This window comes from Cervus canadensis, chromosome X (assembly GCF_019320065.1).
Source record: "Cervus canadensis isolate Bull #8, Minnesota chromosome X, ASM1932006v1, whole genome shotgun sequence".
Taxonomy (NCBI): domain Eukaryota; kingdom Metazoa; phylum Chordata; class Mammalia; order Artiodactyla; family Cervidae; genus Cervus; species Cervus canadensis.
The window spans coordinates 37,265,290-37,278,167 of NC_057419.1; the positions used below are offsets into that span (position 1 = coordinate 37,265,290).

At 44.5% G+C, this 12,878-nt stretch overlaps 1 protein-coding gene across 11 annotated transcripts in view; it reads right to left on the reverse strand.

The window, feature by feature from the left end:
• Positions 1 to 12,878, reverse strand: part of NHSL2 (NHS like 2) — a 302,146-nt gene that overhangs the window by 173,250 nt on the left and 116,018 nt on the right. The window contains exon 1 of one of the 11 annotated variants that reach the window (XM_043459323.1): positions 11,313 to 11,439. The exons of the other annotated variants lie outside the window; for them this stretch is intronic. The gene's annotated coding sequence lies outside the window, so the exon portion shown is untranslated. Of the gene's footprint in view, positions 1 to 11,312; positions 11,440 to 12,878 lie in introns of those variants that run through there. 11 annotated transcript variants of the gene reach the window in all.

Here is a 12,878-nt window from a genome sequence, read left to right on the forward strand (position 1 = left end):
GCTCCTGGTGCACACAAGGTTTTGATTGTGCCCTCTAAAAGTCTGTTTCCCCAGTCCTGTGGAAGTTCCATCATCAAATTTCCCACTGGCCTTCAAAGTCAAATTCCCTGGGAGTTCTCAGTCCCTTTGCTTGATCCCCAGGTTGGGAAATCTGTTGTGGGTCCTAGTAGTTTTGCAGCAGTGTGAGAACTTCTTTGGTATAATTGTTCTGCAGTTTGTGGGGCATCTGCTTGGCAGTTCTATGGTGGGGCTAATGGCAACCTCCTCCAAGAAGACTTATGCCACATGCCATGCCTCCCAGGTCTGCTGCAGCCAGAGCCCCTGCCCCCGCGGAAGGACACTGCTGACCTGTGCCTCTGCAGGAGACACTGAAACACTCAAAGGCAGGTCTGCCTCAGTCTCTTGTGGGGTCCCTGGGTCCTGGTGCACACAAGGTTTTGTCTGCACCCTCTGAGCGTCTCTGGTGGGTATGAGGTTTGATTCCAAACACAATTTTGTCCCTCCTTCTGTCTTACTGAGGCTTCTCCTTTGCCTTTGGACACAGAGTATCTTTATATGGTGGGATCCAACATTCTTCTGTTGATGGTTGTTCAGCAGCTAGTTGCAATTTTGGAGTTCTCACAGGAGAAGGTGAGTGGGCATCCTTCTACTCCACTATCTTAACTACATCTATATAAATTTTAAAAAAAAGAGAGAGAGACAGCCCTATGTGGAGTAGGGCAGCCTTAGTACCAAAAAAATTTTTTCTCTATTCTGAAATGAAAAAAAAAAAAATGTGGCTCAACTGGACCCATGGTCAGGCTTGGGGGGAACCACTGTATTTTCTCTTTGCACTGTCCTGTCAGCTCATCCCGAAGCCCACTTTCCCATCCCTTCACACTAGGCTGGGTAATGGGATGACAGCAAAACATGGCTGCTGCCCTAAGGGAACTCTCAGTCTAGTGGGAGAGACAGAAGCCCCATGGTGTATATGAAGAGATGGAGAGGGGAGTACAGAGATGCAAAAGTGTCTCTTTGCCTCTGAGGGGTCAAGGAAAGCTTTACAAAAGAGGGGAGACTTGAACTTGGCCTTGAAGCATGAATTTACTTTTCAAAATGGAGAGAGGTTCAAAGGGTATTTCAGGGGAGGAGGTGGCGTTAAGGATAGAAGGTCAGTGTGTGGTTGAGACTCTGTGTAGCCAGATGTTAAGGTCTAGGAAATGAGTACCAACAAGTCTTAAAGGAGAATCTAGAGCCAGCTTGCTGGGCAGTGGGACTGCAGGGGGTTTAGGGTACAAGGCTGAGGTGGTTGGATCTGGTGAATGCTGAGAAGGGATGTGAAGAAAGCCATGTTTTAAGAAGATAATTTTGGAAGACAGAGAGACCAGAGGAAAAGCAGAGGCCAGTTAGGAGCCTGCTTCAATGGCCCTGGCATGAGTGGAAGCCCTGAACTAGGGTGCTGACCTTAGGAATGGAAATGAAAGGGCAGAGATGTCCCCAGGGCCTATTTCTCTAGCTTTGGTCTCTAGTTCTGAATTCACTCTTCACCTACCTCTTCCCCAATACCTTGTCCCTTGATGATCTTAGTAAATGCTGATCTCAACCGAACTCCCACTTCAAAGTGAATTTATCCCAAATATATCTTGAGGTTGACTTCAAACCTACATCTCGGATCAGATAGTGGCTATTTTTGAACATTCTCAAAATACCATCTCATCATCTCATCAGCATGTTCAAAACAGTCATTGCGGTGCCTGTACCTCAGCCCTAGGCCAGTCTGGGAGAACCATGGACCTCAGCCACCTTATGGGCTTCTGGGGCCTAACTCAGCCACTGAAAGATTATTTTACACGTTTCTGGGGCAAATTTGATTTCCTAGTTATAAACCACCAATTCCATGTGGGCTTGGAAGACTCAACATGTTCACACCTTGGGGATGACCTTCCTTCCCCTCATGTCCTCTCAAGTCCTTCAGGGGTGGCCCTCAGCTAGCGGTGGGTCCTCCCAGCCCTGGAAGTATTTGAAAATGTGTAGAGGCATTTCTAGTTGTCACAATGACTCTGGGGTGCTAAGTAAGCCAGAAGTCACAATGTTGAATATCCTGCAATGCACACGAGTGTCCCACACTGCAAAGAATTGTCTCACCCCAAGGGCCAGTAGTACTCTCATTGAGAAACACTGTGACCATGAGCGCGGTTGAGGGCAAGGATTCTATTTTGTTCTCTACTGAGCATTGCCCTTGGTTCTGGGGAAAGAAAAATGAACAAGACTTGTGCAGTGCCTTTGTCCCCTGTCTCTTAGTTGGGTAGGATAAAGATGACCCGGAGATAGAGGCTAAAAGTCAATAATGCATCACCTTCCATAACTACCATGGGGCCCCTTCCTAGTGAGTGGAATGTACTGCTAGTTAAATGATGAATTGAAATTCATTCATTCATTCATTCAAGCAGCACTCGAATAGCATGTGAACTTCTCAAAGTACTTTCTCACACATGGTTTTGCTGGAGCTGGCCTGGGAGGAGAGAAGGATTGGGGCAGGGTCTGGAAGCAGAGTTGAGGCCTGAGAGGTTCCTACCCAGCTCAGGCCAAAACAGACAAAGCCAATCAGACAGTCTCCTGGGACTGGGGCGGGGTGGGGGGAGGTCTGGTGTGAATGGAAATATGTGCCACATGGCCTGAATTGCAGGGGCTGGCCTTAGGCTCCCACAGCCCCCAAACACTTCCAGATGGATTTATTTATAACTTCCAAAGCAGAGGCAACACTCTGTTCCTTTTCCTCACTCTCCTCCCCACTCCTGGAACAAGGCTTGGCTGCTCCTTGACACTCTGGAAACCAGAAGGAGCCAGGGAATGTGCTGTAGTGCTCAGCCTGGGTTCATGGTCACCTCCTGCCCCCTAGGTAGCAACTGCAGCTCACTGTGTGGGTGCTGGCTGAGCTGATCGTATTCCTGCCAACCCAGCCCATGTAAGCTCTCTGGTAAATGGATCGTGTGAGCCGGGCACGTTCACTCTGGCAAGCTTCCACTTCAGACATGCCTCCACTTCATAAAGTCAGTCACATCCATTTCTTCTCATGCTCTGTCTTTGGAAGATTCTGAGCTTCATCCCCTCCACCTTCTCCCACAGGATACTGCTCACTGTACAGGCTGCCAGAAGCTTTGGTCTTGGACATTTTCTAAATCAGCAAACTGAAGCTCAGAGAGGTTAAGTGACTTGCTCAAGGATATACAGCACGTGAAATATCAGAGCCAGACATCTAAAGCCCTAAACTCTGTCTCTGAGGTTAGTGCCTCCTGAACCTCAAGTTTCCTCATGTGTGAAGTGGGATGAATGCATGGCAGGTGGTCTGGTTGGAAGTGTGGGCTCTGGAACTGCTCTGCATGCTGTATGTGCTGTATGTCATTTACTGGCTGGATGAGCGTCAATGAGTCACTCTTCCTCTCTGTAACTCAATTTCTTTATCTTTCTTTGAAAGATTAAGGAGAGAATGGATTGAAGTGGTTTAGCACAGTGTCTGACCCACAGTAAGCCCACAATAAATAATAATCAATATGATAACTTATTGCTCAACTACATCATTAGAAAACTTACAGCTCCCATGTTTTGAAATATGGGCCAGGCCCCATACAAACATCACCTCATGACTCTTCACACATGACTCTTCACACTCTTCACATGACTCTCTATATATAGAGAGAAGTAAACTGGGTTTGGAGAGATTATCACTTGCTTAAGGCCACCCTTGTAGGAATAGAGGAGGGCTTGAACCTGGTTCTAGGTGAGTTCAAAGTTATGGATTCTATGTTTCTTATAGTCTTTTAAATTCCTACAGAATCTGAAAGATAAAAGCCCCTATATGGGTCCTTTGCCTTGCCTCTCCCACTCCACCCCCATTCTCTCTTGTTTCCTTTAGGATAGGCCCAGGGGGCTCCCTCTGTCCCAGAGCTACAGCCCACACAGCTGCCCTGAGCATTCTGGTGGCCCTAAGCAGGACCTGTGAGCACATCAGGCCCAGAGGAACCTGGTACCCTGGGGCTGAGGCCTTCTGCTTCCCTTCTCTCCTTGCCACAGCTGGAACTGGTGGTAGCAGGAGGGGGACGGGGTGGCAAAGAAAGCAGATGAAGGCTCCAAGGTCAAGCTTCTAGATGTGCCATGTCTGTTTCCTGTACAACCTCTTTGCTCTCAAAAGTTACTCAGAACCAACGTCTGGTGAACCCACCTCTCTGCCTCCAAGGGTCCAGACAAATTTTCCTGCAGCTGTTCAGCAACACATGACACCAGATTTCTGCCCCAGTGGGAGTCTACAGTATTCTCACATTCCTTCCTGCTTGCTGCTGCACAATGACACATGTATTATTTCTGCATGTTTTCCCATCCCACACCACACGTCAGTACCACCAATGACAGCATGAGGGAATATAGCATAATCTCTGTGCACATATGGGCAAGGAAACCAGCAGACGCGTCTCTCAACTGAATGTGACTCACCAAATGGGCTCCAAATCCCATCAACATTTAGATTCAATCTAGCATATTTCCCTTATCTTTTCAGTCATCATCCTGGGCTACCCAGGATGCTCAGAATTCCTGATAGTCCAAGAATAAGTGCAGAGTTACTTCATAAATGCCCAGTACAGAAAGGAAATTGAATAAATGCTTAATCTCTATCCAAAGCTTTGTCCACAACTCTGAGAGATTGTGGACAAACATTACCAGAAAGACCCAGGGGGCAGTTCCTCTCTGCTTCCAGCATTGACATTTAGGAAAGCTTCCTCATCAAGAATAGGCATTTACCATTACCCCAGAAACTACCAGATCTCCAGCCCCAGCCCTACTGTGTAGAGGCCTTCTGAGCCTCGGTTACCTTCTCTGTTGTTCAGAGGCATCTATTGTGTATCAGGTATATGATACTTTCTCAACAGATGGTACATTTATAAAGTTTTATCTTGTAGTAAAATTAAATTTTTACACATTATAGAGTCATCTAGAGGATGATTCAGGAAATTCTATATTTTCCCAATACTTATTGGGCATCTACTATGTACAGAGCTGCATGTGAGACACAAAAAAATTCAAAATAAAGTTTCTTTCCGTCAAGAGACTATAATATAGTTGGACCTTTAGATAAGTGTGGAATATTTCAGAATTTCCATATACCTTTAAGAGCCAGGCAAGTACTATAAATAAGTAAGTAAAGGAGGCTGGAGTAACATCATCATCATCATCATCATCATAAGTGGTGGGGACTGTGACAAAGTGGAGAGCAAGAGGTCCATCTAGTGGGAAAGTTGCCATCCCAATCCAGCTAACTACCACCCTGTGGGAATGCAGGGCTAGTATTACTAGATTTCTCTGTTTCTAAAAGAAGACAGAAATCTAGATTGAATGGAAAGATTAGTAATTGTGACTTGTTAGCAAATAATTTAGAAAAGAAACAAACCACATACAGACCAAACCAAACATATTCAGCCCATCAGCCACCAGTTTGCAACCTGTCCATAATGATAGATGATACATTGTTGAAATACTTACTGACAGTAAGTTCTGGAAGTGCTCAGACAAGGATGTGAGCTCCTTGGGCTGGTATGACCTGAAAAGTTTTCCTCAAGGTGGTCAGATTCAGACCGGGTTCCAAAGTGTGAGTGTGAATCTGATAGGCAGAAGGGAAGAGCACAAAGTTTTTGGAAAGGATAGACAGGTGAACCAAGAAGGTTGTAGTCAGGACTCAGAGGCAGCGAAGAGGTGTGTCTGGTTGTTATGGATTCTTGGGGGGAAGGGCAATCTCTGGCTTCTGGTTAGTCTCAGTGGAGGAGGTCTCTCATGATCACCAGAATCAGGAATCTCAGAGTAGAGGAAACAAAGGAAGATGGGAACTACTACTTAGAGAGTCTGATTCTGAAAAGCCAGTCAGAGAGTAATATTAAACACAGACAGACAGATGCCTCATCAGCAGGCATGGGAAAAGCCACTTTAGCTAAGTCCAGGGCCTTTTCTAGAATACAGCAGTGTAAAAATGTATGAGAAGTGCAAATAAGTAATGCAGGATCCTGTCTGGTGACTAGAAACAGGTCCAGAAGGTGGGACTGGATAAACCACAGTACAATGAGACCTACCATATGGGGAAGGGGGGCTCTGGTCCCATACAAACACTGGGGAAAGGAAAAACAATGCATGGAGCTTTGAAAAAGTCAGCAATCCATAAAATCCTGGGAACTATTTAAAAAACACTTTAGTAAGAGCCAAGGTAAAATATATGTCCAATATTAAAAGCTAAAGGATTAGAAACCATTCTCCCACAGGGCTCTCTGGCAGCTGGGAAATTATCTGAAGGAATGAAGGCGTTTTACCCCAAAGTGGAGGGCATAAGAACGTGTGGCATGCGGGTGTCAAGGAAAATACTATTGGCCTCGTATCGGATTATGTAACCACTAAAACAAGTGGCAAGGTAGTTAAGCATCATGGAAAAAGCACAAGGGTGGTAGGCAAAATTGTGCCCCCCCCAAAATATGTTCATGCTCTAAGTCACTGGAACCAATGAATATGTTAGGTTAAAGAGTAAAGTTCAGAAATAAGGTTTGCAGACAGAGTTAAGGTTGCTAATCATCTGACCTCAAGATGGAGAGACTCACACGTAGTAGGTGGGCATAATGTATCACAAAGGTCCTTATAAAGTGAAAGAGAGGGGCAGGAGAGACAGAGTTAGAGAATGAGATGTGACAGCAGAAGTGGGGGTCAGAGAGATACTGGTTTCAAAGATGGAAGAAGGGGATAAAGACCAACGAATGCAGGTAGTGTCTACAAGCTAGAAAAGGCAAGTAAACAGATCCTCCACTAGAAGCTCCAGAAGGAATGCAGCTCTGCCAACACCTTCATTTTAGTCCAATGAGACCCATTTTTGACATCTAACTTCCAGAGCTGTAAGATAATACATTTCTGTTGCTTTAAGTAAATTTGTGGTAATTTGTTATAGCAGCAATAGGAAACTATTACAACTAGCTCTGAACTCAGATGTAGGGTTTAATCCTGACTCCACTATATAGCAATTACTTGACCTTGGTCCAATCAGTTAACTTCTCTGAGCCCTAATATCCTCATCTCATCCTCACAAATGATGTCCATAATACTTACACTTCACAGAGTTGAGGTGAAGGGCAACTAAGATCATGAACGTAAAAAAGATAGTACAGGTTGGCACAGAGAAGGTGCCTGGCAATGTTCTTCTCTTTCCAATGATGCATTTGATACTTAGGACAAGTGGTGTTCTGGTAAATGTTTAAGCATTGGCTTGTAAAAAAACTGCACATGTATATACATATATATGTAAATTTACTTCTTAAGTAAGAAGTGAAATGCACAATTTATGAATAACAATGAAATAATACTCTATTGGAAATTCTATATAGCCAGTTAAATTTTTTATAATGCATTCATTAATTTTGCTGAACTCTTATATCCATAGCCATCTTACAGCTGCAAAAGAAGAGTGTAATTTCTATTTGAATGGTGGCTGATATTTTCCTTTATGTTAATGAGTAAGAAGAAAGTTAAACCATGAAGAAGTGTTAGAACTTGACAGATTAATCAGTGATTCAAACAACTCCTTTCTGAATCACATAATAGTTTCTATGTACTGGAAGCATATTTCTTCAATTTTTTTGGTGTTATTCATGAAGATGGACATCATTTCTGAGGATGAGATGAGGATGTTAGGGCTATAAACATGACACCTTTTAAGTTTAATGTACATTTTCTCCATCACTTTCTCAAGGCTAGAGTACAGTGAACAAAACAAGAATCTAAACCCTCATTTGTAGCATTCTCAGATTTTCATGTTATAAATACTCCCATTGTGGCCTATTTCAAGCAACCTATGTGACATCACCAAACTCAGAGTGGGAAAGGATGCTCAGTAGTACACCATTCAGATGCAGTAGATGTGAATCAGCTCAAGAGCACAGATCATAGTAAAATACTAAGAGCTGGTGAATTTTAAGTATTTATTATTTTTAACATAATATATTTAACTGAAGGTTTATATAATTTAATATTTTTGTTCAACAGTTCATTTTTTATTTTGAGATAATTTTAGACTCACAGAAGAGTTGCAAAAGCAGTACAGAGAACTCCCCTATATTCTTCACACAATTTTCCCTTATGTTGACATCTTATATAATTATAAAACATGTATCAAAACTGAAAAATTAACCTTGCTACAATATTATTGACTAAAGTATAAGGCTTATTTGGATTTAACCAATTTTTCCACAAAAGTCCTTTCTCTGTTCTAGGATCTAATCCAGGATCCCATATTGCATTTAGTTGGTCATTTATTTGGTAGAATGTCGCTCAATCTTGGCTTATTTTTTGTTTTCTCTTATAATTTAATTTTTAACGATGGCTGTGTTTAACAATTGTTTCATAGATTTCCTAAATATTGAACAATCAGCTTTCATGAGCCACAAGAAGCCCAAGCCAGCTCCAGCACACCACTACCTAGGAGGCTCAAAGCAAAATTGACAATTCATCTGTTTTTTCCATCAATTCCACTAATATTTATTGAGCGCCCTCTAGGGGCTACTGCTGGGGATGTGGAGATAAGGGAAACAGGCACTCCTTGCCACTGAGAAAAGTTCAGGTTAGGGGACATGACTGAGCAGTAGCAAATGGTACCCCTAGAGCAATCAGGGCTATGATGGGGGTGAAGTAGAATGTGCTGGAGTGCTCAGAGGTGGGAGGGGCCAACCCTGCCTGGGGAGGTCAAGGAAAGCTTCACAGAAGAATTAAAGGATGAGCAAGAGCTCTGCAGGTGATACACAAGGAAATAAGATGATCGTGTGAGCTGAGTCTTGATGCATCAGTGAGAATGAGCCAGTCAGTTAAGGGAGCAGAAGGAAAGCAGTCAACATCTTTCTTTCATTCTATAAGTATTTATTAGGCATCAATTCTGCACCAGGCTCTGGAGATGCCTAAACATGTAATGAATAAGGGCACTCAAGTGTGACAAGGGTTGTAATGGTGAAGACAGTGCCTGGGCTGTCTTGAAGTTGAGGTGGTGTGTGCACACATGAAGGTGGCACCATGAAGGCGCATGAACTGGCCAGACACCTCCTCCCTGGGACTGCAAGAAGGACCTCAGAGGACGCTCTCAGGCTTCTAGCACCATTTCACCTAATGCAACCAACAGCTTTTGCCAGAGGATTACTAATGCTAGAACCTTTTTATGCAGGTACCATATGTTCATAGCACCCTCTTTCCAGCCCCTCACACCTAAAACCACATATACAGACCCCTGGGAGCTACACTTAGCAACTGACTCCTGCCTTGGGCAGATGGCATATAAATGCTCTCAGGGTGAGGTAGTGCTGACCAACACAAGGCAAGGGCCTTTGACCTGAGGCCAAGAATTCCCAGAAAAGTTCTTATGTCCCTTTCTCAACTCCCTTAGAGATACACCTCAGCCACTCTCTACATCATTATACTGCTTTATTTTCTTCATAGCATTTATTACTATCTGAAATTATTTGTCTTTTCTTTCTTTTGCCTGTTTCCTGCCACCAGAATCTCAGCTCCTCAAACATAGAATCCTTGTCTGTCTTGTCATCAGTATAACCCCAGCTCAGGGCCTGGACCATGGTGTATTCAAGAAATAACTGTGGAATGGACAAGTGAACAAATGAATGTGTGGGTGGATGCTATTATTCAGATTTGAGGGCTGCATTCCTAATTCTCTGTGGCCCAAACTCTGTCGATTTTAAATTTGTTGCCTGTCTTTGGTGCTATGAACTAAAACGTTGCCTGGCATACCAGTAAACAAAAGATGTTGCAGCCATCTTGCCACCACATTACAGCTGCCCCGACAGCTATAACACAGCCCTAAGGGAACTCAGGATAGAAACAGAATGCCTGCCATCTAGCAGTCAACTGCTGCAGCCACCCCTGACAGAGCACCCTGAAGAGACTCAAGATGAAAAAGCACAGGATACTGGCCCCAGATAGTTGAGGAGCATATCAAAGGTACGATTTCAGTGAGTCCAGACTCTTGCATCTTCCCATACATAGAAAAGCACCAAATTCCTTAATTTGAGATATCTGGTTTTCTCTTATTAATAGTAATCTTTTGATGTTCCAATTACCTGGTCTTTTGTTGCAAAAACGCCTATATATCCTGGCTCCCCCACTTGCCTCTTAGCAACAGTTTCTCAGTGTTATCTGAGATGTTGTATCTGGAGTTGAAGTCCTCAGAATGTCTGCCGAATAAAACATAACTCTCAACTTTTAGGTTGTGCCTTTCTTTTTTTCCCAGTCAACAGTGCCTTGACTGAATTTGAACTTTATGGAGGAAGGAAACTGACATGCATGAAATTGAGTGATCCTCTTGTAACTGTTGTGAGAGTGTGAAAGATAACCACAACTAATATTTGTTGTGCTTACTAAGTGCCAGTTCCCATTCCAAGCACTTCATATATATTCAATAAATATTTGCCATGTCTCTACCAGTTACCACACACTGTTTAGGCATTAGGGATAGAGCAGTGAATAAAAGACAAAACGATCTTTGCTTTCAGGGAGCTCAAACATTAGCTCATTTAATCTGAAAACAACCTTAAGGTGCAGGCCTTGTGATCATTTCCATTTTTCAGATGAGGAAACCTAGGTACAAGGCTAGATCACACAGCAGGGCCAGGCAGTCTGGGCCCAGAGCCTGTGTTCTTAACCAGTAGGCTCCCCTGCCTCCTGAGGAGCTATTATATGGGGAAGTGCTTGGCAAACTTTGAATGACCTTGACAAATTTGAGTCCCTATTATTCTTGATGGGAGCATGGTGTGGGGAAGGGGCAGGAAACAGACCGGGCCAGGGAGCTCAGAGGATTCATGCAGCAGAGTGGTCATGGAGGTGCCTTTGGTACTCCTTAGGCCAGGAAAGCACTAGCTGTGTCTCTGGAGTCCCGGCCTTTTGCCGGGGGCTGTCTGACTTAGCCAAAGCACATGGAGTGAGACTGCATGAAGGAGCCTGCAAGGCCTCCTCACTAGTGTGTACTTAGCTCTTTATGGATTTTTTTTTTTTTTTTTGGCTAGAGTTCTGTCCTGGTTCCCCTTCTACAGATTTGTTGCCCTTATGGGGGCCTTGCCCCCAACCCCTTGCATGGTCCTCCCATTCATCCTCCCAGCCCAAGAGGACAAAGGAAAGTTTGGCTAACCCCCACTGGGCTTTTCTGGTTTTCTGTTTCCATTGGAACAAAGAACTGCTCACCAAGTGCCCTCTGATCTTTGGAATGAGAAAGGAAAATAGTTTATCACATGGAGTACCCCACACACATCGTCCCCATGGCTCACTGGTCTCAGCCTTTCAGGACACCCAGATTCCTGGCAGGGCTAGGCAAGGATGGTGACTCCCTTCTCCCCAGCCTTCATGAAGCCAGCGGGAGAGTGATGACTTCCATCTGGGTTGGCCTGCTTTCCACTCCTTGGGCTCCACCTGTGTCCTAGAAGGAGCAGAAGGAAGAATGAAGCATCCTCCCTCCTGCTTCTCCCACAGCTCCAGCCACACAGATGAGCCTCCTAGACCTTGGTCAGCAGATTTGCAAGTGATTCCTGTAGAAGGATGAGAGGTTCCTTGGGAGCTTGGGAAAATTCCTTAATCCCTCCAAGACTTAGTGTACTCTTCTGAAAAATGGGTCGAGGAATGCCTGCTTCATATTGTTATTGCAAGGATTAAAATTTTAAGAAATGTTTGCAAAATACTAGGCCCCAACTAGACTAGGTGGAAGAATTTAGTTTAGTCTAGGAGAGGAGATGCCATTGCTCCAGTGATGGGCCCACCTGAGTGGTAGGTGTGATAGAAGCTTTTGCTCTGGAAAGTGGAGTAGGACATCCTCCCAACTACTGGTCTCTGCCAGACTTCTCCCCTGCACTAGGCCTTCAGGTCAGAGCCAGGTACCCTTCATGGGGCACTGCTGTCTTGACTGAATGTGGCTGATGGGCAGTCACCCCTCCCCCATCATTATGTGACCAGCTTTACCACGGTTTCTTTATAGATGTTGATTGAAAATAAGAGGGCGCATTGGAAGAGATCAAGAAAGCAAAAGAGAATGGCTGGGGTGAGGACCTCTGCCCTCATGTCCAAGGGGCCTGAGTCACAAACCCAGCTGGCCAGGCCCTCGCTTTACTCCTTTAGAGATCATCATACCAGATCCCTCGTTTTATCAAAAAGCAAACTAAGGATCATGGAGCAGAAGGGTCTTGCCCAAGGTCACCTTGGCTAGACCTGTGAACTTCTATGGACCAGTGTGTTCTCTGCTTCCCCTATACAACCTGCTCCTGTGAATCCCGGGTCACATGGTCCACAGATGGCCCAGGGCAACCTCACTGATCCCCTCAGTTTACTTGTTTATTCAGTAAGTACTCATTTGACTGCCTGCTATTCAACAGGCACCTAAATTAGAAGGTGATGTCTGATTTGGGGGAAAATTAAACAATAAAGGGATTCAGGGGGCCAGCAGAGTTGAGGATTCTTTTTTATAAGAGGGTGATGAAATAATTTATTGAGAAGGTGACATGTGAACAGAGATCTGAATGAAGTGAGGGAGTACACCCCACAGATATCTGGAGGAAAAGAATTCCAGGCCGAGAGAACAGCAAATGCCAAGATCTTGAAGCTGTGGGGGAATAGTAAGGAGGCCAGTGTGGCTAGAGCAGAGTGAGTAAGGGGTGGGCGGGATGGTGGTAAGACATGAGATCAGACAGCTCGTGGGGGGACAGATCACACAGGGCCTTGTGGGTCATTGTAAGGACTTTGGCTTTTAGTCTGAAGTAGACACCCATTAGAGAGTTTTGAGCCGAGGCGAGACATGACCTGACATGTTTTATCAGGATCACGCTGACTGCTGTGTCAAGAGTCGA